The 21,751-nt window shown below is 34.7% G+C and overlaps 1 long non-coding RNA gene and 1 pseudogene across 2 annotated transcripts in view; both read right to left on the bottom strand.

Moving 5' to 3' along the window:
* The window catches only part of LOC141584870 (uncharacterized), a 400,256-nt gene that overhangs the window by 25,574 nt on the left and 352,931 nt on the right, over window positions 1-21,751 (bottom strand). For both annotated transcript variants that reach the window (XR_012518123.1, XR_012518122.1), the window contains one exon: window positions 5,519-5,560. This is a non-coding gene — a long non-coding RNA (uncharacterized LOC141584870). The remainder of the gene's footprint in view (window positions 1-5,518; window positions 5,561-21,751) is intronic.
* On the bottom strand, window positions 659-5,277 carry LOC101050141 (large ribosomal subunit protein eL22 pseudogene; annotated as a pseudogene).

Raw genomic sequence — 21,751 nt, 5'->3', positions numbered from 1 at the left:
CAGGAGAAAAACAGAAGCTACTCCCTGGATACCTAGCTAGATGGCAAAATAAAACCTTGGTACTGCATTAACCACGTTATCTCCATTTTCAAACCATTCATGAACAGTGAGCTGACTGATTTGGATTTGCACATTTAGTGCAACTATATTAACACAGGAATAGTTAGCTATTTAGGTAGTGACGATGTTTCCTCAAACATAATCTTACAGTAGAGAATAAGAGAATATAAAGAGGTTTTGGAAAATAGCAGAGTTAATTCTAATATAAGCTTTGTTCTCCAAACACTACAAAATTCTAGCATTTAAATTTGGTCACATTAGGCACAACTTCATTATCAAGAACAATTTTCTTTCTCCATGCATAAAATTTAAATCTGTGAAATCTTAAGTAGAAAATGTGATTTATCTCAAATAAAAATAATATTGTGTTTATCTTATTAAACACTCTAAAAAATTGCCTGAAGAACTACTAAAACATCCAGATGTAACTGCTTCTTAGGCCCATTTAATACATCCATGTGAATTAAATAATGGTTACTATTTTGATATTTTACTTCATTCTCTGCAACTAGCTCAGCCTCAACGAAGAGGTCTGAACACATTACTAAAATACTCCATTAAGCTTTGACTTTAAAGTACAAATGAAAACCTCACTACTTAAAATTTCATCTTTACTTTTCTGATTGCCATTTTCTCTTAAATATACATGTGTACCTCTTGCATATAAAGTTCCTTCTTATAAAAATTATAGCTAACTGTTTTTTAGTGTTCGCCGTGTCACATACTTTGCAAAGTGTTTTACATGGATTATCTCATTTAGTACTCATTACAATCTTATGAGTGACAAACCAAGGGAAGCCCTTTGACTATGATTTCCAATTTTCTGTTCAATCCGCACTGCGGAGATACAAGGCTAAACCACCATTTTGGTTCCCAGGTTTTATTCAAGAACTCCTACAAAATATTCCACATAAATAAAATTTAATCCTTGTCTTTCTCCTCTTCTTCATCCTGATTAATCTGGCAGTAAAGTAGTATGTAACTCTCTTTACTGTTGGCAACTATATGCAACCAATCACATAGATTATATTTCTTCAAATATTTTTTGGTGAGATATTTCAAATACTTTTGGAGAAAGGCATTTCGGATGTCACAGTGATTTTGCTCTTGCTCCTTTCAATGGTCACCATCCCTCTACCAAGGTTCCCAGTTTTTCCGTTCACTTTGATCCTTTCTTGCAAAAACTGCTCAAAATTGGCAGTATCCATGATTCCATCTTCTACGGGGTGGGTGCACTCAAGAGTGAGCTTCAGAACCTGCTTCTTTTTTTTGCTCCGCTTCACAAGTTTTTCACAGGCACCATGGAGGCAGCAGAGGCAGAAAGGCTGCTTAGCATATTTCTATGCTAAATAAGAATATGTTGCCACATTTTTTCTTAATTTTATTCAAATCAGAAATGCCATGAAACACAAATCTGACATTTGAAGAATGTTTTAAAATTTGAAAAAGCTAAAATGATTAAATTGAAAAGTATACACTCATACTTTTAAAAAAATTAACTAAAACGTTGACTTTACATAGAGTATCTGATTAAGAGTCAAGTCAATACTTGGTTGTAAGAAATAGACTCTATCTCAAATGTTGCCACCTTTAGAGAACTTTGTATCTTGAAATGTGATATATTCACCATTTAATTGATGACTCTCAAAATCATTTTGTGTTTAGTAGGATATCTATATACATTTTATAATTTGGGCATAACAGTTTTCCTGAAAGCCATTAAACTGAATAATCTGAAAACATTTTATGTTAAAAGACCAGCTCAAATTTTTATAAATGTGCAATAAATGTTAATATTTTCTCAAAACCTTAGTAATAACCTAGTGTTGAATCATTTAAACGTGTCAGCAATGATTGCACTTCTAAGTAATTCAATTCCAAAATTAAGCTTTTAAACAAAAAATATTTTTAAGTGTTTGCACTACATTGTATCTCTAATGAATTATGAATGAAATTTACTTTTAAGCTGTCAATAATAAAAAAAAGTATTTCTAAGATTTCATACAGCTTAATAGATCATTTCATGAATATGCCCATTAATTTCATTGTAAGTGACAATGATAGAAACTTTAAGGAGACTGATTGTTATTTGCCATTAACTAAAGAATCGAGTCTACTATTTCTTGACATTGAGGAACCTTAAAAGCTATCATTATTCTTTATTTTTAAGCAATTAAAAAAAACTGGAGAAAAAATTATTGTCAGCTTTTATGTTCATGCCTAAGGCAATTTCCAAAAGGAACACACTGAATATGTACTTTAGTTTACCGTTTTCACCTTTTGTACACTATTTTTGTGAAGATAAATTTATCATGTATCTGTCATTCTAGGTAAAAGAATGCTTCTGAGAGAAACGAAGCGACTTCATGCAGTTGACTGATGATATCTTATTAGTCCCTGTGTTAGCTACGAAGTTAACTGCCCAGAACTTTTACAGCATTAAACCATGTAACAAATGTTTATCATCTAAATGAATGAATTCATTTACAACCGCAAATATGAGACAAGAATTTCCAATTTCTCAAATTAATGGTGATTAAAAACAATAAAATATATTAAAAGGGTAATAGTTATTTCTTTAAACCTGCAAAGACAAGCTTGCCTGTAGTAATACTGTCAAAAAAAATAAATAAAATGTACTAAAGAAGAGTAAAAATATAAAATTTCTCTAACTTTTAGTTTTATTATAGGTATACAGTTAAATTATTCTTACTTCTTTACATTCTATTATTATTTAATAATCTGATATTCTTTCTTTGTACCACACATTGAAATAGCACTTTTTAGGCATTATTTTGTGTAACCCCCCTTAAGATGAAAATCCCCATTTTCACAAATAAGGAAACTATCCTACTTCTTTAAAAATCACCTATCAAGCACTCTACTATGTACTTCATAAATATCACTTAACGTTTACTCACTTAAGTTTCCAAATAATCAAGTTAGGTATTATTATTATTATCCTCACTTACAGATAAGGAAATGGAGGGAAGGAGAAATTAAACAATACTCCCAAAGTCACAAAGCTATAAAGTGATGAAACTGGCATTCAAATCCAGGCACTCTGCTTCTATGCTAAAGAAAACACAACTTTTTGTTGGGACAAAAAAGATTCAAATATGTCATCTGTCTCCAATACCACCCTGAAAACTAGGCAAGTGTGGCCCCTAGTCTGGAGCATTCACTTCAGAGAATCAACATTCTTGGGCTGTCCACTGCTCTATAAGGCAAAGGTCCATGGGGTCAATGGATGAACACCAAGAAACTAATCTCAGCTCCCCTTCAGTTATGCACACTCCCAATGTGGGCAACACTAAACTTAAGAAGTGGTCAAAAGCAGCTTTGCAGGAATGAGAACTGAGCATGGATGAGCAGGCTGAAATAGTCACTCAGGCCTCTCCTGATATAGGATAGAGAAAGGACTTTGGAAAGAAGGTGGTAGCTTGCAGCCTGGGGACCAAGATCGAGGAGTGAGTGGCCAAGTCTCCCCATAGTGCCATATTTTTATGTAGAAAGAACTCTATGATGATCAAACATTTTAAATAAGAATCTGAGTTTCTTCATAGGTCACTATGAAGGTATATTTGTCAAAATAAAAGCAAAGTAAGTATCTTATTTAACAATTTATGACACCTAACAGTTTTATAGCTTATCACTTTCAAATATTTGGACATATTTATTTATACTTTCATTGGTTCCACTTACCAATGACTCAACAAATTCAGGGGGTAGATCTGTTTATCCATTTTCCAAGAAATGCATGTTACTAATACTAATGCTACGTTACCTGTTTTTTTTTTTTTTTTTTTTTTTTTTTTTTTTTGGCAGGTTGTTTGTTTGAAGACAGTAGAAAAAGTGTGGATTAAAATGGAAGAGAACATAATTCTAGTATTCTTGAGGTGAAAGCAAGAAATATCTTTCCTCAACTACTTACATTTTATTTTTAATTAGACAAATCTTTATAAATTAGAGTTGCACAATGGATGTTTATAGAATTGACAAATAGTAGGGGAATCTTTAAGGTTAAGAACAGAGATCCAACAATTGTATATAAAGAAATATTTGGCACTCATAATATCAATTAACAGATAATACATCAAAAAGTGATACCTTAGGAATTTACTCCAGAATTTCTAAACTTTCTTCCGCTACCATGATTTTTAGCACTTCATTCAAGATAAATAAACTTTTTAAAATATAACAGGCAGAGAATTTACAGTTACCTCACTGGTTTTAAAGTGTTGATGTGAAATTTTAACAGTTGAATTGCCCCTTCTGTACGTTTATCTGTTACTAGAATCAAATGTATTATACATTTTCCTAGATAGTTCAACATGTTAACAATTCATCTCATTCAATGTCTCACAGTTAAAAATTAGCCTATCATTTGACCTGAAAAAATGCTTGTACTTTCCAAGAAAATATAACCTTAGTAAATAATCAACACTGCATTAGTTTTGAGATTAATAGGAGGAACATATAAAGAATAGAGGAAACACATACCAAGAATAGCTAGGATGAATAAAAAAGATAAAAATTTATAAGGTCAATTTTGTTTATTTTTTTGCCACAGTAAAACCCAAACTAGAAAGAATTGATTAATCTTTTCATTAAATGTTAATGCATTTCTGTTTTGAAAAATGAACTTTGAAAGGCCTAGTCACACATGAACAAAACAATTGAACTATCACACATAGCCATATTTGATAAACTTAATATAGAAAAAGTTAAAACACTTTTAATATCTTTTGAAAATTTTTCTATCCGGTCATTTTAATGGTCTTTCTTTTAGAATATTATTATTTTATGAAGTTGAAATAAAAATCTGATCAGATCTCTGTTTCCTAAAAACATTCTCATTTCTATATAGGAAGAAGACAAATGGAATGATTAATCAGATTTTCTGCCCTTAAAACGTGCATTATCAGCATGTCACTATTACAGGTACAGCTCAACTGTATGGAGACCTCTGCATGTATAGGAAGCAAACCTGCTTTCTGAAATTTCAGTCTTTTATCAATTATCCTTTTGTAACATAATATGTCAGAAGATATTTGTTTAATACTAACAATAAATATGTATTGCCATTTAATGCCAAAATGTAAGGGGAGAAGAAAATCAACAAAGCTGCCTACATAAAAGTAACAACAAAAAACATTTGTTTGGGAAGGAGAAAATGCAATTCATCATTTGAATGGCTTGCCATGCTACCTTCATTCTGTGGTCTGAATGTGTCCCCTAAAATTAATGTTCAATGGAACAGTGTTAAGAGTTGCCAACTTTTAGAAGATGTTTAGGTCATGAGGGCTCTCCCTCATGAATGGATTAATTCTACTACAGAAAGAGCTTATAGGAGTGGGTTCAGCTTCTTTTGCTCTACTGCCATGTCAGTGTGTAGTGTCTATTCCTTTTTCTGCCCTTCTGCCTTTTGCCATGTGAAGACTCATAAAGAGCTTACCAAATGCCAGCACCTTGATCTTGAACTTCCCAGCCTCCAGATCTGTGAAAACAAAAATTCTCTTTTAAAAAAAAAAATCCATTCTGTAATGTTCTGTTATAGCAGTACAAAGCAGACTAAGACACACATACTCTGGATATTTAGGTAACTGTTAGATAGCATGTATTTTCAGGTGGATATGACCTAGATATGTACTAAGACTAGAAGAAAATCCAGGGGTGTTGTGAATAAAGGATAATAGATTATGAATGAGTTCTCAAATTGCGTGTTGTGGTTAAGTTCATTTTGATGATATTCAAAATTATCTCAAGAGATAAAACTACTACTTTAGATGTTATTAAATACTACAGTGTGGAAAAAGAAAGGTAACATCAGGACTTTACTATATGACAGAAAAATACCTCAATTTATCTGAAAGGTACAAATTTAGTTATCCCAAATTCTATCAAAAATGTCTTTCTGTAAAAGTTATTTACAGCAAAATTACTAAAAGATGATAGTGAATATTCAGAATAGCATAATGTATCAGAAGAACACCTTGCTAAAAATTTTTTTTTCTATGCTTGTGAGTCTATCCACATATAAAACAAATAAAAACAATAATTTCTAAAACTTCTTCAAAAACCTCTAAAACATGGCTGGGAGCAGTGGCACATGTCTATAATCCCAGCACTTTGGGAAGCCCAGGTGGATGGATCACCTGATGTTAGGAGTTCAAGACCAGCTTGGCCAACATGGCAAAACCAATCTCTACTAAAAATATAAAAATTAGCTATGTGTGGTGGTGGATGCCTGTAATTCCAGCTACTTGGGGGGCTGAGGCAGGAGAATCACTTGAACCCATGAGGCAGAGATTTCAGTGAGCTGAGATTATGCCACTGCACTCCAGCCTGGACAGCAAAGAGAGACTATGTCTTAAAAAAAAAAAAATCCTCTAAAACTTGATTTCTTGATTATTGTTTTAATAATAAAATTAAACATTGAAGTAAATAAAAATTGGAAAGTTAATATTCTGATTCAAAGACAAATATTTTTGAGGTTTCCACATATACTAACAATGGGACACACTTCCACATTATATTTTCAAGCAATATTTTTTGTATACTGTTGACACCTCCAAAATCAGACAATTTTTAAAATAACTTTTTAAAATTTACACAACCTTTTTAGAAAAAAGTTGACAAAATACACAGCAAGAACAACATAAGAATTTATAATTGTCAGTCTTTTAGCTCTATTATTAGGAATTCATCAGAGAGAAATAATTGAACATAAACTACACAGAAATATACATGTACAAAGTCACATAATAAGATAATCTCTAATAGTTCAAAACATAAAGAGAAATATAGATAGTAGATAGCAGATGCTATGGTCTGAGTATGTCCACCAAATTCTTATGTTCAAACTTAACTTCCAGTGGGATAATGCTGAGAGGTAGAAACTTAAGGAGAAAATCAAGTAGAGGGCTCCACCCTCACAAATGGAATTAAGGTCCTATAAAAGAGGCTTCACACAGTGTTTGCCCTTTTTGGCCTACCCTCTTCCACCATGTGAGGACATAGCATTCATAGGGCCATCTTGGAAACAGAGATGAGGCCCTCACAAGACACTAAACCTGCTGGTTCTTTGATCTTGGAATTTCAAGCCTCCATCACTGTGAGCAATCAATGTATGTTCTTTATTAATCAGTCAGTCTGAAATATTTTGTAATAGCAACAGGAATGAACTGAGATGGCAGATAAATAAGAAACAATATAAATATTTTAAAAGAGGAAGTGACTTAGTAAATTATGGAGTATCAACCAAGAATAAAATTGGCATTCAAATTATGAAGTCTCTCAAAAGAAGGAAAAATGTTTATGTTTTTAAAAGTAGAAAAGCCATGTGCATAAAGAATACAACTATGTGAATATACATATATGCATGTAAATAGCTAACAGTAGTATATATGTGATAATAAAAGTAATTTTATTTGGATGGAAAAAGTTCCTTATTTTTGTCTCTGAACATCTCTTATCTAGTTTCACTGTATCTATTTTTAATAATAGAAGAAAATGTTCCACCAAACAAATGTTAAAAATTGATGTGTCAGTTAAAGGCATACACACAGAGACACACACACAAGCACACATAGAGGGAGAGAGAATATGTACACTATTGGTCAAGTAGTACACAAGAGATTATATTGGTGGAAATATTATTATCTTGGTGACAATTTATATTTAAATAAAACTGCAAGAGTGCTTTAATAGGAGCCCAGCATGTAAAGCATAAGCCTATTAATAAAATAAATAGATTTGAATGAGGCTAGGTGTGGTGGCTCACACCTACAATGCCAGCATTTTGAGAGGGCGAGGCAGGTGAATCATTTGAGTTCAGGAGTTCAAGACCAGCCTGGGCAACATGGTAAAACCTCGTCTCTACAAAAATTAGCTGAGTGTGGTGTTGTATAACTATAGTGCCAGCTACTCAGGAAGCTAAGGCAGGAGGATCACCTGAACCTGGAAGGTCAAGGCTGCAGTGAGCCATGATTGTGCCATCCAGCTTGGGCAACAGAGGGAGGACCTGTCTCAAAAAATTTATAGATTGGAACAATAAGATTTATGAAAATTTAACTTAAAGAACAATTTGCCTACAATGGCACACAGCCAATAGTGTGACAGCAAAATAACATATGCCATAAAATTTTAGCTAGCTAAAGACATGAAAAGCAATCCTAGCTACTTTTATCCATATTCTGTTACACCATTCCACAAACTGAGAGGAATATTAAGTAATATTCTCCCAGAGAACTTCATGAAGCAGTTCTTATGTATGCAGAAGTAGAATATAATATTTGGTAATCACTCAAGCTTTCTGAAATAAAAAAGATTAAAATTCAGAGAAGGAGAAAAATGCAATTAAATACTTGTACAACTGCATAAAGGATGCATCTGAGAACTCAGTAAAAGCTCAAAATCCTCTCTAAATATCTAGTTATACTCAATTATTTTCTCCTCCCTTGCCATTTCTGCAGTTGCTGAAGAAACAGCTTATCACCATGGTTCTAGTAACTCTGTCTTAATCATTTATACTCCCTGTGGTTGCATCAATGACAGAAACAAGGAAATTCTGGAGTTTTGAAAGGAATTAGGTTACAGATTTAAATACTTCTACAATCTAAATCTAGTAACCTAAATCCGCCTATTAAATGAGAAAGCTGAAGACAAAGAAAGATAAATATTTTTCTCTACATTTTTTATTTATGTCAGAATTAACCCTATCATAAAAGAGAAGAGGAAAATTATTCTTAAGCATTCACTGAAATCACCTGATGATTTCTACCTCACTGTTTTTCCATTTCATAGGCAGAAACCAGAGCTCAATTATTTAACTTGCCAAAGTTGCTTTTGGTAGAATTATATATATATATCCTTCCTAGTTATGTCACTCCCCCTCTCCCATCTTTTTTTATCTGTGTTTCTTTTAAACATGTAGGGATAAGAATACATAAAATCAATATAATTAATGCAATAAGACGATCAAATAAGTCTTCTATTGCTATAAAGAATTTGTGAGAAGAAAGCCAATAAACAAATTTCCTGCAAGCCTGAGTTTTTAGTGGACAAGGCCAAAATGGTAGCATCTGTTTAAATACATTGTCAGCAAACTACATACAAAGGGCATGAGATATAGAATATGTGCTGCAACATGTTCCTTTGTGGAATGCAGTCATGTGTGCAGGCAGAAATCAAAATGAAAATAAAATATTTTTAAAATAAAGTATCATTTTTCTCAGCATATATCTTGTTATTCCTAGCACATAAAAATATAGCCACTGAATCCACAATGTACCCTATCCATATACATTCGATAAAGTCTTGGCAAAGCAGAATAATTATCCCTTTTTTAATCATTGATAATTTAACATTTGGGAAATATGGATGTTTCTTATTATTGTAGAAATGGGAGAAATGATTATGAACATTCATATTTTATCAATTAGAGTCATGATACTGGAATGACTCTACAGGTCAGTTAGTTTGACTCCTTTGTAAACAGAAAAGCAAAAACTCAAAACAGTTTGGCCACCATCTGTACAAAAATAAATAAGTATTTACAATAACTATTCCTTGAGGTTGAGACATTGAAAATAATTGTTATAATGAAAACATTTCCTAGGATCCATAATATGTCTATTAATATCTTAGCATAAAATAATCAAATAAGCTACAGTCAAGTAGAAAAACTGTAAATGGAAAGAACATGAAATACAAGCATTCTGATGAGAAAAGCAAAGAAAACATGAATATCTGGAATATGTGTTACTGACAAGAGGGTTTTCCTGAGAAGGCTATACTCTTTTATTGCTTGCTATAGAAAAAAGACTTCCAAGCTCAAAGAAAGGAACATCACTCAGATGAAAGAATGAAGGACAGAATGGGCAGTGAAGGTGCACTTTGCAATTGCTACATAAAGATAAGAAAAATTTGGGAAAAGATAATTTCTATATTACAAGGATGTCTTAGACTCTTGTAAGCTCTCCTCTTTTCTTTGACATTTGTATGTATAACAAAGGCTTTTGAGGACTCAGCATAATGCCAAACCCAAGACATTTCCAGTGTTCTGCTTGTTTGTTTGTCTGTTTTTAGTAATGGCTATCACTAAAACTGGTGGGGAGCTTTGAGTCACAGTTCAGCTTATGACTTCTGATACTCAGAAGATTTCATAGAACCTACTTCTCCCTGTGTTTCATCCCTAAGCACCACCATAAACCCTGAAAATAATGTGAGACAGAGGTAAAGGAGAGTTCTGAAGGATGATAAGTAAAAGGCAAACTGGATGGACTGCCAGGATTTAAGAACACAGTGGAAGAGCATTTATGTCTCCACCTTCACAACATAGAAGCACCTCAGAGTATGTGTTTTTCACCACCCAAATCTGGCAACAGAAAAGAAAAAAAAAAAAAACTTACAGTGGCTTTTTATTCCCCACTAGAGCAAATGGGAATCACCAATAATAAGGAGCCAGGGAAAGCACTCGTTTATCTTCTAGGCCTGAGAATCCCCATGCTCACTTAGAGGTACAAAAGTCAAGAGTGGAACCAGGGAAAGAAAACAAGCCACAGCAAAGAAAAACTAAAGAATTTGTCACTGGTGAACATACTCTTGTTGATTGGCTAAATAAAGCTTAAGTAGAAAATGGTAAAAGAAAGAATCCTGCAGCATTAGGAAGGAAGAAATAGCAGAGACAAAAGAGGGGTACATGCAATATACTCTGCTTTTCTCTTCTGAGTTTTATTAACCCTATTTCCTGATTGCAACAAAATTATAATATCATTTAATATTCAAAAAGGACATTTTAAAAGTGGAGGTGATAAAATGACCTAAATGGATATGAGATTTTTATACTTGTGATAAAAGCTTGGTAGAAATAAACTATTATACGCCGGGCGCGGTGGCTCAAGCCTGTAATCCCAGCACTTTGGGAGGCTGAGGCGGGTGGATCACGAGGTCAGGAGATCGAGACCATCCTGGTCAACACGGTGAAACCCCGTCTCTACTAAAAATACAAAAAATTAGCTGGGCGTGGTGGTGCATGCCTGTAATCCCAGCTACTCAGGAGGCTGAGGCAGGAGAATTGCCTGAACCCAGGAGGCAGAGGTTGCGGTGAGCCGAGATCACGCCGTTGCACTCCAGCCTGGGTAGCAAGAGCGAAACTCCGTCTCAAAAAAAAAAAAAAAAAAAAAAAAAAAAGAAATAAACTATTATAAGTCACAAATACATATTTTAATACTCAGAGCAACCATTATGAAAAGTAGAAGAGAGACACTCAAAAACACAGTAAGTTAATAAAGATGGAATCCAGAAAAAAAAAAAAAAACAACTTTCAAGTGACCCACAGAAATACAAGAAAAGAGAAGCAGAGAAACAGTGGAATGAGAACGAGGAGAAACTAAAAGAAAACAAACAATAAAATGGCATACTTGAGCACTAACATATCAGTAATTAACTAATATGCAAATGATTTAAATGTATCAACTAGATACAGATTGGCAGAGTGGGTAAAACACACACACATACACATATAACCTAACTATATGTTGCTCGTAAGAAACTAACTTGAAATTTAACAACATAGATAAGTTGAAATACAATCTTAGAAAAAAATATACCATGCCATCATGAATCAAAAATAAAAGTAAAATATTATACCTCATGAAGGTCAAAACAATAAAAGCAAAAATATTCATATTAATATCAGATAAAGGGGACTTCAGAGCAAAGAAAATTACCAGGGACAAAGACGGACATTATATAATGGTAAAATAATCAATCGGCCAGAAAGACATATGGGTCCTAAATGTGTACACACCAATGCCTAAGCCTCAAAATACATGGAGCAAAAACTGTTTGAGCTGTTAGTAGAATAAATACCCCCTCCCAAAAAACTGTATACATTCTAATCACAGAACCTATGGGTATGTTACCTTGCTTAAAGAGATTTTACAAATGTGATTAAAGATCTAAAATGAGAAAATCTACATGGAATTATCCATGCAAGGGCAATATAATGACATGAGTCCTTATTAAGAGGGAAATGACTCAATAGTTTCCACCTAATAAATGAACAAGAAAAAAATGTCTATTATCATCGCTCTTGTTCAACATAGTACTGGAAATTCTGGCCACTGAAATAAATCAAAAGAAAGATATAAGACATACAGAAGTATCCATTCTTTCTCACTATAAAAGGAAGAAATAAAATTTTTCTCCACTCACAGATTACATAATTTTTCTCCACTCACAGATGATAAAAGCTTTAAAAATTTTCTACAATAAATGAGTGTAGCAAAGTCAAAAGTGTTTCATATTTCTACTAACAATGAATACATAAAAACCAAAATTGAAAACAACATACCATTTACAATCATGACAAATAAAATTAAATATTTAGGAATACAATTATCAAATTACATACAGAATCTGTATGCTAAAAATTATAAAACGTTAATGAAAGAAATTAAAGAAGATTAAAATAAATGAAGGGGGACATATCATGCTGATAGATTGAAAGCTTCAATGTAATAAAATTTTAATTATCCCGAGGTATCAAGGTTTATTGAAAATCCTATCAAAATTCTTTCAAATATTGTGGATATTGACTAGAGTACTCTAAAATTGTATTGAAAGGCATAGTTCCCAGTCTAGCTAAAACAATCATTATAAATAAGAATAAAGTGAGAGAAATCATTGGACCAGATATTCCAGCTTATTATATAGCTAGAATAATCAAAACAGCCTGGTACTGGCAGAGGAATATTTACATTGATAAATAGAACACACTTTAAAACCTAGAAATATATTCATACAAATATGATCAACTGGTTTTTTGGCAAAGATGGAAAAGCCCTTCAATTGAGGAAAGCTAGACTATTTTTAAAAAATGGCACTAAAGCAATTGGACAATTATCGGCAAAATATTGAACCTCACCAATGTTTTACACCACCTTATACAAAAAAATTTGACTAAAATTATAGAATTAAATGTAAAACATAAAATTATAAAACTTTTTAAAAGGGCAAAACAATTGCAATTCAGATAGATCTAAAAAAAAAAAAAAGAGTTCTTAGACTTGAAACCAAAAATACAATTCATTAAAGAAAATAAATAGTAAACTGAACTTTAGTAAAGTTTGAACTTTTGCCCTACGGAAGATTATGTTAAAAGAATGAAGAGACAATCTTCAGACTAGTAGAATACATTTACAAGCCATATATATGACAAAGAACTAAAATCTCAAATACATAAATAACTCTTGAAACTTAACGATGCTTTTTAATTAGTAAATATGCAAGGGATATGAACAGACCTTTTGCCAAAGATGATCCATAGGTGGCAAATAAGCATATAAAGCATATCCAACAGCATGAGCCACTAGATAAATGCAACTGAAAGCCGTAGTGGCTTCCGCCGGGCTCGGCCTGAGGTAGCCCTGGGGCAAGGTGTGGCGTCCCCGCGAACGGCGCCTCCGCCCAGGCCAGCGCCAGCCGGAGCTGGGACCGCGTCAGCCGGCCCAGGCAGGAACCGCGTGCAGGCGTCCCCAAACTTTTTACACAGGGGGCCAGTTCACTGTCCCTCAGACCGCTGGAGGGCCGCCACATACTGTGCTCTGCTCGCTGACCACCAATGAAAGAGGTGCACCTTCCTGAAGTGCGGCGGGGGGCCGGATAAATAGCCCGCGCAGCCCGCGGGCGAAGTCTGGGGACGCCTGGCCTTAGAGCGTCACCGCGGGCGGCCAGCTCCACGCAAAGCTCGTATCCGCCCCACAATGCACCGCGGCGGGGCAGCCTTTGAAAAAGCGGCTGAGCTCGTTCAAGATGGCGGAGCTCGGCCGGTTACCTGAGGAGAGCTCTCCGGCAAAAGCTCTTGTCAGTTTAAACAGCAGGCTTCTTGATTTTTTATGACCCCTATCATGGTTACATTATACTCCTCCTCTCAGTCACCAATTATAGATACGATCTTTTATTAGGACAGTCACTGTGGAAAAGTAAAATTTCCGGCTCTGACACCGAAACATTAGGTGGTTTTCCAGTAGAATTTCTCATTCAAGTGACCAGATTATCAAAAATTCTCATGATTAAAAAGGAACATATCAAGAAATTAAGGGAAATGAACACAGAAGTAGAATAACTGAAATCATATTCCATGCCCGTCAGCGTTGAATTTCAGCAGAGATACTCAACTAGAACAACTGTTCTAGAGCTTGAACAGCTGAAGAAGGACCTAAACAAAGTTTCGCAGAAAGTTTAACAGTATTGCTAGGAGCTTGCTGTAGACCAGGGGCTCCAGCCTGCTGATCAGTGGCGAGATACGAGACACAGGTGTGAGGAAGAAGCACAGGAAATTGTTCCGCATGCATAGTCCTCATCAGGAAAGCCCTGTGTGGAAAATGAAAATCTGACAGACTTAATCTCCAGGCTTATAGCTATTTTGTTACAAATTAAGTGTCTAGCAGAAGGAGAAGACCTGAATTTGAATTCAAATCTACGTGGCTGCCCACACTTTGTTAAACCTAGCACAAAAATGGACAGTCTTTCCTTGGGTCTTCAATGTGAAAGCTCCTGTAAAACTATTATCAAATAAATTTGTATGTTTTTTTCTGCTATTAACCTGTCATTTGTCAATGATTTTTCAACAAACCTTCAAAGGGCAGAGGGAAGATTTTTCCTGGCCCCTTCTACACCACCTTGAGGTTACAGAAAAAAAAAAAAAAAAAAAAAAAAATAGAAGTTTAGACTGTGGCAAAACAGGTTATGGTCTCAAAACAGGTTATGGTAACAAAATAGGTTGTGGTGTCAGGATAAGTTATGGGAAAGAGAGAAGAGGCTTGTCTTCCAAAGGTGGTCTTGCTATGTAGATGAAACCTTACAGGTAGCCGCTATTAGAGAGAATAGATTGTAAATGTTACCATCAGACTTTCAAATGTGTCAAACTCGGTTAATCTTTCTTAGATCTTGACCAGGGAGACTATCAGAGAAAGCCTGACTGCATCAATGCAAATTTTCTCTACAAATGCAAATATCCTCCAAAAAAAGACAGCTTTTCAGATGTTGCTGGTTTTCTAGCCCTTCTGAATAGCCATCTTAAAATATTTGGGGGTAAAATATTTTGGTTTCTTTTAATGTTCATACAAAAATCTTCACATAAGTGTTCATGGCAGTTTAATTGGAAATAGTAAAAAACTAGAATTTTCTTCAACAGGTCAATTGCTAAGCAAACTATGGTACTTACATAAAATGAAATATTGCTTAGCAATAAATACAGCCAACAACTTGTATAAGTCTCCAGAAATTATGGTGAGGAAAAAAAAAAAAAAACTAATCTCAAAAGGTTACATACTATAGGATTCCATTTAGAAAGCATTTTTAAAATTATAACTGGTATAGCCAGCTTGCCAGCTCACTCTAAACGTAACCATTCCCTCACTTTTTTTTCTTGCTACACATATATCTATCTACCTATTTGCTTCAGAAATCCAAAGTGTAATCCTGAAATAACCCAGGCATGAAGCAGAGGTGGCAGTTTAAATTTTCTCCTTTTTTAGAAGAAATCAGTACACATTTAATCCACAACCCAACTCCCACTGAGATGACACCAACCAGGCCTCCAGAATATCCACTACTCAAGATAACCATTGCAAAATGACAAGCAGACCTGCACCCCAAATCACTCCTGTGCATAGTTTCTATGCTGCCTTTCCTAGTAAAATCCATTTAGCCAGCCTGAGAATTTGAGATGACTTTGTAAGACTTGACTCTGACCATTTACTCAAGCTGCTAGTACTTGAATAATCCTGCTTTCCATCCACAAATGCTTGCTTCTCATATCTGACTTTTTGAATGGTGAGCAGCAGAATCTGAGTTTGGTTAAAAAATGACAAAATATTAGAAAAGGAAGATATATTAATGGCTTAAGGAGATGAGGGGAGGGAACAGGAGAGATGTAGGTGAGGTTATACAAAGGTAATTAAGAGGCATATCTGCAGTCATGAGATTATTAAATTTCTTAACAATGGTGGTAGATATGCTACTATACACATGTGATAAAGTAGCATAGGACAAAATACACAAATATATATACTCACAAATGAGTACAAGTAAAATAGGGGAAGTCCAAATATGACAGGTGCATTATATCAATGTTAATATCCAGACTTTGATATTATAGTAAGCATAGTTTAAAAATATGTTACCATTGTTACAAGGCGATATCACTATATTATTTCTTACAACCACATGCAAATCTAAAATTATTTCAATAAAAAATTATTTAAAAATTAAGTTATATGAATGTATAGTTACATGAATTATATTAACAGTAAAATTATTGAATTATTTAAACTTTATCCTTCATCAATGGGTATCACAAAGTTTTAACACTCATATCTAAGTACGATGTCAAGATTTTTTTAAAAAATCTATATATTACCTACAAAAACAAGCGCTTATGCATCCACTAGTTTCTTGGTTTCTTCCACAGGATCTGCTTTTTGGTAAGTAGTTTTTTTTTTAGTTAATTCCACAATAACTTTCTTATAATTTCATTATTTCATTGGAGGTATATGTCAATGGAAATTTCAGAATAAAGCTCAGTAAAGACTTTATTACACTAAACTTGAACTTGTCTCAGTAGTTTGGATTAGGGTTTTTTCCTGGGCACAATAATTCTATAAAGCAAGTTATAAATTTCTATCTCATCTAATTTATTTTATGTATTTATTCATGAAGTATTTTTGGAATCCATGGAGTTGACCAGAAACTAATAAATCCTCAAATTTGAAACAATAAAGGGGACTGTGACGTTGAAAACATGCCTTTGCATATCTATCAATATTGCATAAAACATCTGTGAAACCTTCTCTAATTTACATATTGTCAGATGAAATTCCATTTAAGGAAAGTGTTCCAGTATATAAACAAATGATAGCAATGATGATGATAATAAAATATCTGGTGCTTATCAAGAAACTTTTACATACTAGCTGTGACTAGAGTGCTTTAAAAGCACTAACTCATTTAATCTTCACAACAATCCTATGAGATGGATGATCCTTTCCCTCATTTTACAAATGAGAAAAACTTGAGGAAGACTGTCTAGAGGTTCAGAAACCAATGCCCCAAAATATGACACTTTAACATGCTGAACTGAAGAAGCCTCAAGGTCTCTCTGACCTCTCCTCCCTTTTTATGTTTCTCAATCTTCTATCTATCCCAAAGCACAGGAAGAAGTTCTCAGAAGTTCTCTCATCTGCCTAAATTCTAGATCTGCAAAAGAAGACAACATGTACCTCTGATCTCTTACCAAAGTTTTCATTAACTGAGCTCATATTGCAGTAAAAAGAATTCTTCCACAGGGTCTGCTTTTTGATAAGTTGGCTATTTTTTTAAGTTAATTCCACAATATCTTCCTTATAATTATATTACTTCATTGGAGGCCTGTATCAATTACTTCAGAATAAAGCTCAGCAATGACTTGAACTTGTCTCGTAAGTTTGGATTAGGGTTTGTTCATGGGCAATTCTATAAAACAAGTTAAAAATTTCCATCTCATTTAATTCAAGCCCAGTGAATTTCCCTAAAAATTATTTACTATCCCCCTAAAGTTATGTACAACTTCCCCATCTCCCTTTTCCCTAAGAAGAAGGGTATATACCATCTATATTCCATTGCATGGTGGGGCAATCACTCTGTGATTTTTCCCTCCATGCATGCTAATACATTTGTATACCTTTTCTGCTATAAATCTGCCCTTTGAGTGTTGATTTTTTAGCAAACATTCAGAGGGAAAAGGAGAAGTTTGCCCTTGGCCTCGACAGCTGCATTAAGCCATGATTTAAACATAGGCAGATAAGGCTCAGCGCAAACACATAGATTTTTTTTTTATATTGCCTTCTTTCAATTAGTCCAAATATTTTTTTTTCTTCTCCCTGGTATCATTAGTAAGCAATTCCATCATTTACTTTAGCATGATCTAGACAAGTATATGGCCTGCAAGCAAAATAACTGAAAGATAAACATCCAGGAGCAAATGGTGAGATATTCAAAGAGCTCACATGCCTATATAGCATTCCTGTTTATAGACAGGAGCACAGGCTGTGGAGCCAGACAAATCTGAGTTCAAGTTTCACCATTCTCGGTAACTGTATAATCTGCATTAGTAAGGACTATTTATGTTGTGTTTAGAAACTAAACTTTTTTAATAAAGGGGATTTATTGGAAACATACCGATGCTGCACAGAAATCAGGAGGCAAAGACAGTATGCTCGACTCTGGAATTTCAGAGACTAGAATAAGGGATTTGATATCATTAGGATGCTCTTTTCTCTCCATCTTTTAGTCCTTTCTCTCTTGCCTTTCAATTAATCATGTGGCATGGAAACAGCACCCAGTAGTTCTGAGGCTTAGAATTAATGGGATTGAAAAAACAGGAGAAACTTTCTTGTTATCTCCAACAAGCACAGCCAGTGAAATGATTTCAAATGCCCATCCTTTTCCATCCAAACAGTGAGTGAGAAAAGGAATATCCTTTTTTTTTTTTCAAAATCTATTTTTTCAAAAGGGGAAATCTATCATCTGAAGGATGGGAATAGTGGGAATTTGTCAAGGAGACAAACACAGTACTACCAAGATGTCTATTGTTTGAAAAACCTGAAGTCATTTAATTCTATCTACATCATATATTAAATTATACATAAAGCAACTAGCACACTAAAATGCTGAACAACTATTAGATTTTCATGTCCCTTCCTCGTTTCTCAAAAGTCCAAGACAGCAGTTAGCAAAGGTGAGAAAATCACTAGGTGGGAATGGAGTAAAGAGGTGGAATTGCATGCTTTTTCCTGCTCTCCTAAGAATTTAATGAGGCATCGTGTACTAACCATGCTAATGGAAAGGGACCAAGAAGCCAGTATTCTGTGAAGCTTTTCTTTGAGCCCTCTGTGAGTTTTCATAGCATTTTATATGTGGACAATTGGAGTTCCATTATGCTAGTTATAGTTATTGATTTGCATGTCTTTCTCCCTTGATAAAAAGTAAACTTCTCAAAGGTAGAAAGCATGATTTATTTATTCTTGCATCCTTCATAGCTGTGGCTGGCATGTGAGAGGTGCTCCATAAAATAAGTGAATGAATGAGTTCAGGTGCCATGAATTCATGACTGTGGCTCAGTGTTTCTTGAACTGAATATAGACAAATAATATTGAGACTTTATTATTTGTCAGGCATGGTCCTAAGTGTTTTGTATCTTTCTTGTTTAAATGACTGGGTGCGATGTCTCATGCCTGTAATCCCAGCACTTTTAGAGGCCAAGAAAGGCAAATTATGAGGTCAGGAGATTGAGACCATCCTGGCTAACATGGTGAAACGCCGTCTCTACTAAAAATACAAAAAAACTAGCCAGGTGTGGCGATGTGCACCTGTAGTCCCAGCTACTTAGGAGGCTGAGGCAGGAGAATCGCTTTAACCCGGGAGGCTGAGGTTGCAGCGAACCAAAATTGTGCCACTGCACTCCAGCATGGGTGACACAGCGAGACTCCATCTCAAAAAAATACTTTGAAATATTTTTCATTCTTCTTTTCCTCTTGCCTCTGTGCTTTATAGAATAAGAAATTGAGGGTCAAGTGATAGTTTCCCAAAATGATCCAATTTAAGTGAGGATTCTAGTCTCTTGTTCAGTATGTTAATTTGTCTCAATGCCACCCACTTTATGTAGAGAAATATATAACGTACGTGTGTGGGTGTGTGTGTGTGTTGGGGGGTGAATGTCTGTGTATTCCAACACATGCAACCACAGACTTTGTTGTTGAACACTAGTTTATTGATCTGGGAGCAGCTGTCAGGATTAGGCAATATTTTCTCTGTCAGGGGGGCTGCTAGCTTTCCTAGGGCTTCAAGGTAGTTATCATGTTATTGCTATGCCCCTCACTTGTTATCTTGTGATGTTTTACTGAAATGTATGTCTGTATTAAAGGTTATCTTCTTCCTAAGAAGCATCTTAAAACTTGTGCCAGGTAGGATGTCTTGTAGCATTTAGCTCAGGATCCTTACCACCTGGCAGTCAGTTACCTCAGCTGTGGAGGAGGAAATGGCAACCTGAAGAGCAGAATCTGCTGGTTGCTGTGAAATAAAACTGGAAAGAGTCTCTTCTGCTCAAAAGCTGGGATGTTCTTGTTCCCTCAGAAGCCTTCTATCTCTTGGTAACAGACTTTCATAAACTAACTGCAGAAGAGAGAGACAGATAAACCTAGACTCCACATGTGTATCTTTGTAATCTGAAATATGCCTTTTTAATAATGGGGATGTCTGAGTCCCTGATCCAAGACACTCCTTTCTAGGTGCTAGACACCAGTATAGGAAAATTGTCCAGGAGAAGATTACTTGGTAAGCACAGACTCAGAATGCATTAAAGGTAATACTTCCCTAAAGTCAAACAGTACCGGTCATCTCCTACTAGACTGTCACAGAAAACGTCACTCTGGAAAATGATCATTAACTTATTTGTTATTGTGTTTATTTTCAAGTGTGTTCTCCCCTTTGCAGTACTGGATATACTGATGAAATTTCTTCTTCACTCTCTGTTTTTCTAAGAAGTTTACTGCCCTTCTTTTCACTTATTTCTCCTCAAATCAGGCAACGGCATGCTATTCTAGAGTGGAAGTCACATTCGCTTCTAAATGACTATATATATGTGTGTGTGTATCTAATATAAATATATATAAATAACACACACACACCACACACACACACACACACACACACATTTGAAGCAGGATCTCATTTTGTCACCTAGGCTGGAGTGCAGTGGCCTGATCATAGTTCACTACAGTCTCTAATTCCTGGGCTCAAGAGATCCTCCCACCTCAGCCTCCTGAGGAGTTGGGATTACAGACATGCACCATCATGCCTGGCTATTTTTTTTGTTTTGTTTTGTAGAGGTGGTTTTCCACTAAGTTACACAGGCAACTGATCTTGAACTCATGGGCTTAAGTAACTTTCCCACTTCAAATTCCCAAAGTGCTGCAATTGCAAACATGAGCTATGGGCAAAATTGGCAAACATATGTTTTTCCCAATATTGCAAGTTCGTAATTACTAGAATGCCTCTATTTCATTTATTTCTGTTTGCCAGCGAGCTAATGCATTCCTGAGCTCATCATTTTCTTGTAGTACGTTGATATACACAATAAACACCACCCCCATTATCTTTATTTTGATCTAATCACTGGAGCTCAACGTTCATCAGGCATGGAGTATAACTTCTAAGTTTTACAAAATGTGAGACTCATTCTCATTAAAGCATTGGGTTATAATACAATTTTAACAATGAAATATTCATGGCATATATGCAGTTAAATACTTTAACTGTAAAACCAACACAGCCTTTAATATTTCTCCCCTAAAATTCTACTGAAATCTGCCACATAACATAGGCAGAATGACTTTGAGTTTTAAAGTCAGTCAGATCCACATTTAGATTCTAGGTCTGCTAAATATTAATTGTGAAACTGGTTATTTAGACTTTCTGCCTTTCTGGTTTCTTAGGCAAAACTGATATCAACCAAAAATAATCAAAATGGTCAGAATCTAATTTAAAGAGAGTTTATTTAAGTGCAAAATATAAGGATGGACCAGCTGAAAACACCACTTCAAAGGAATAAAGCGAGCACTCCAAAGTAGGGAATTTTAAGGTT

The sequence above is a fragment of the Saimiri boliviensis genome, chromosome 6 (assembly GCF_048565385.1).
Source record: "Saimiri boliviensis isolate mSaiBol1 chromosome 6, mSaiBol1.pri, whole genome shotgun sequence".
Lineage (NCBI taxonomy): Eukaryota > Metazoa > Chordata > Mammalia > Primates > Cebidae > Saimiri > Saimiri boliviensis.
The sequence above is the reverse complement of the archived record's forward strand: the minus strand, read 5'-3'. Positions and strand labels throughout refer to the sequence as shown.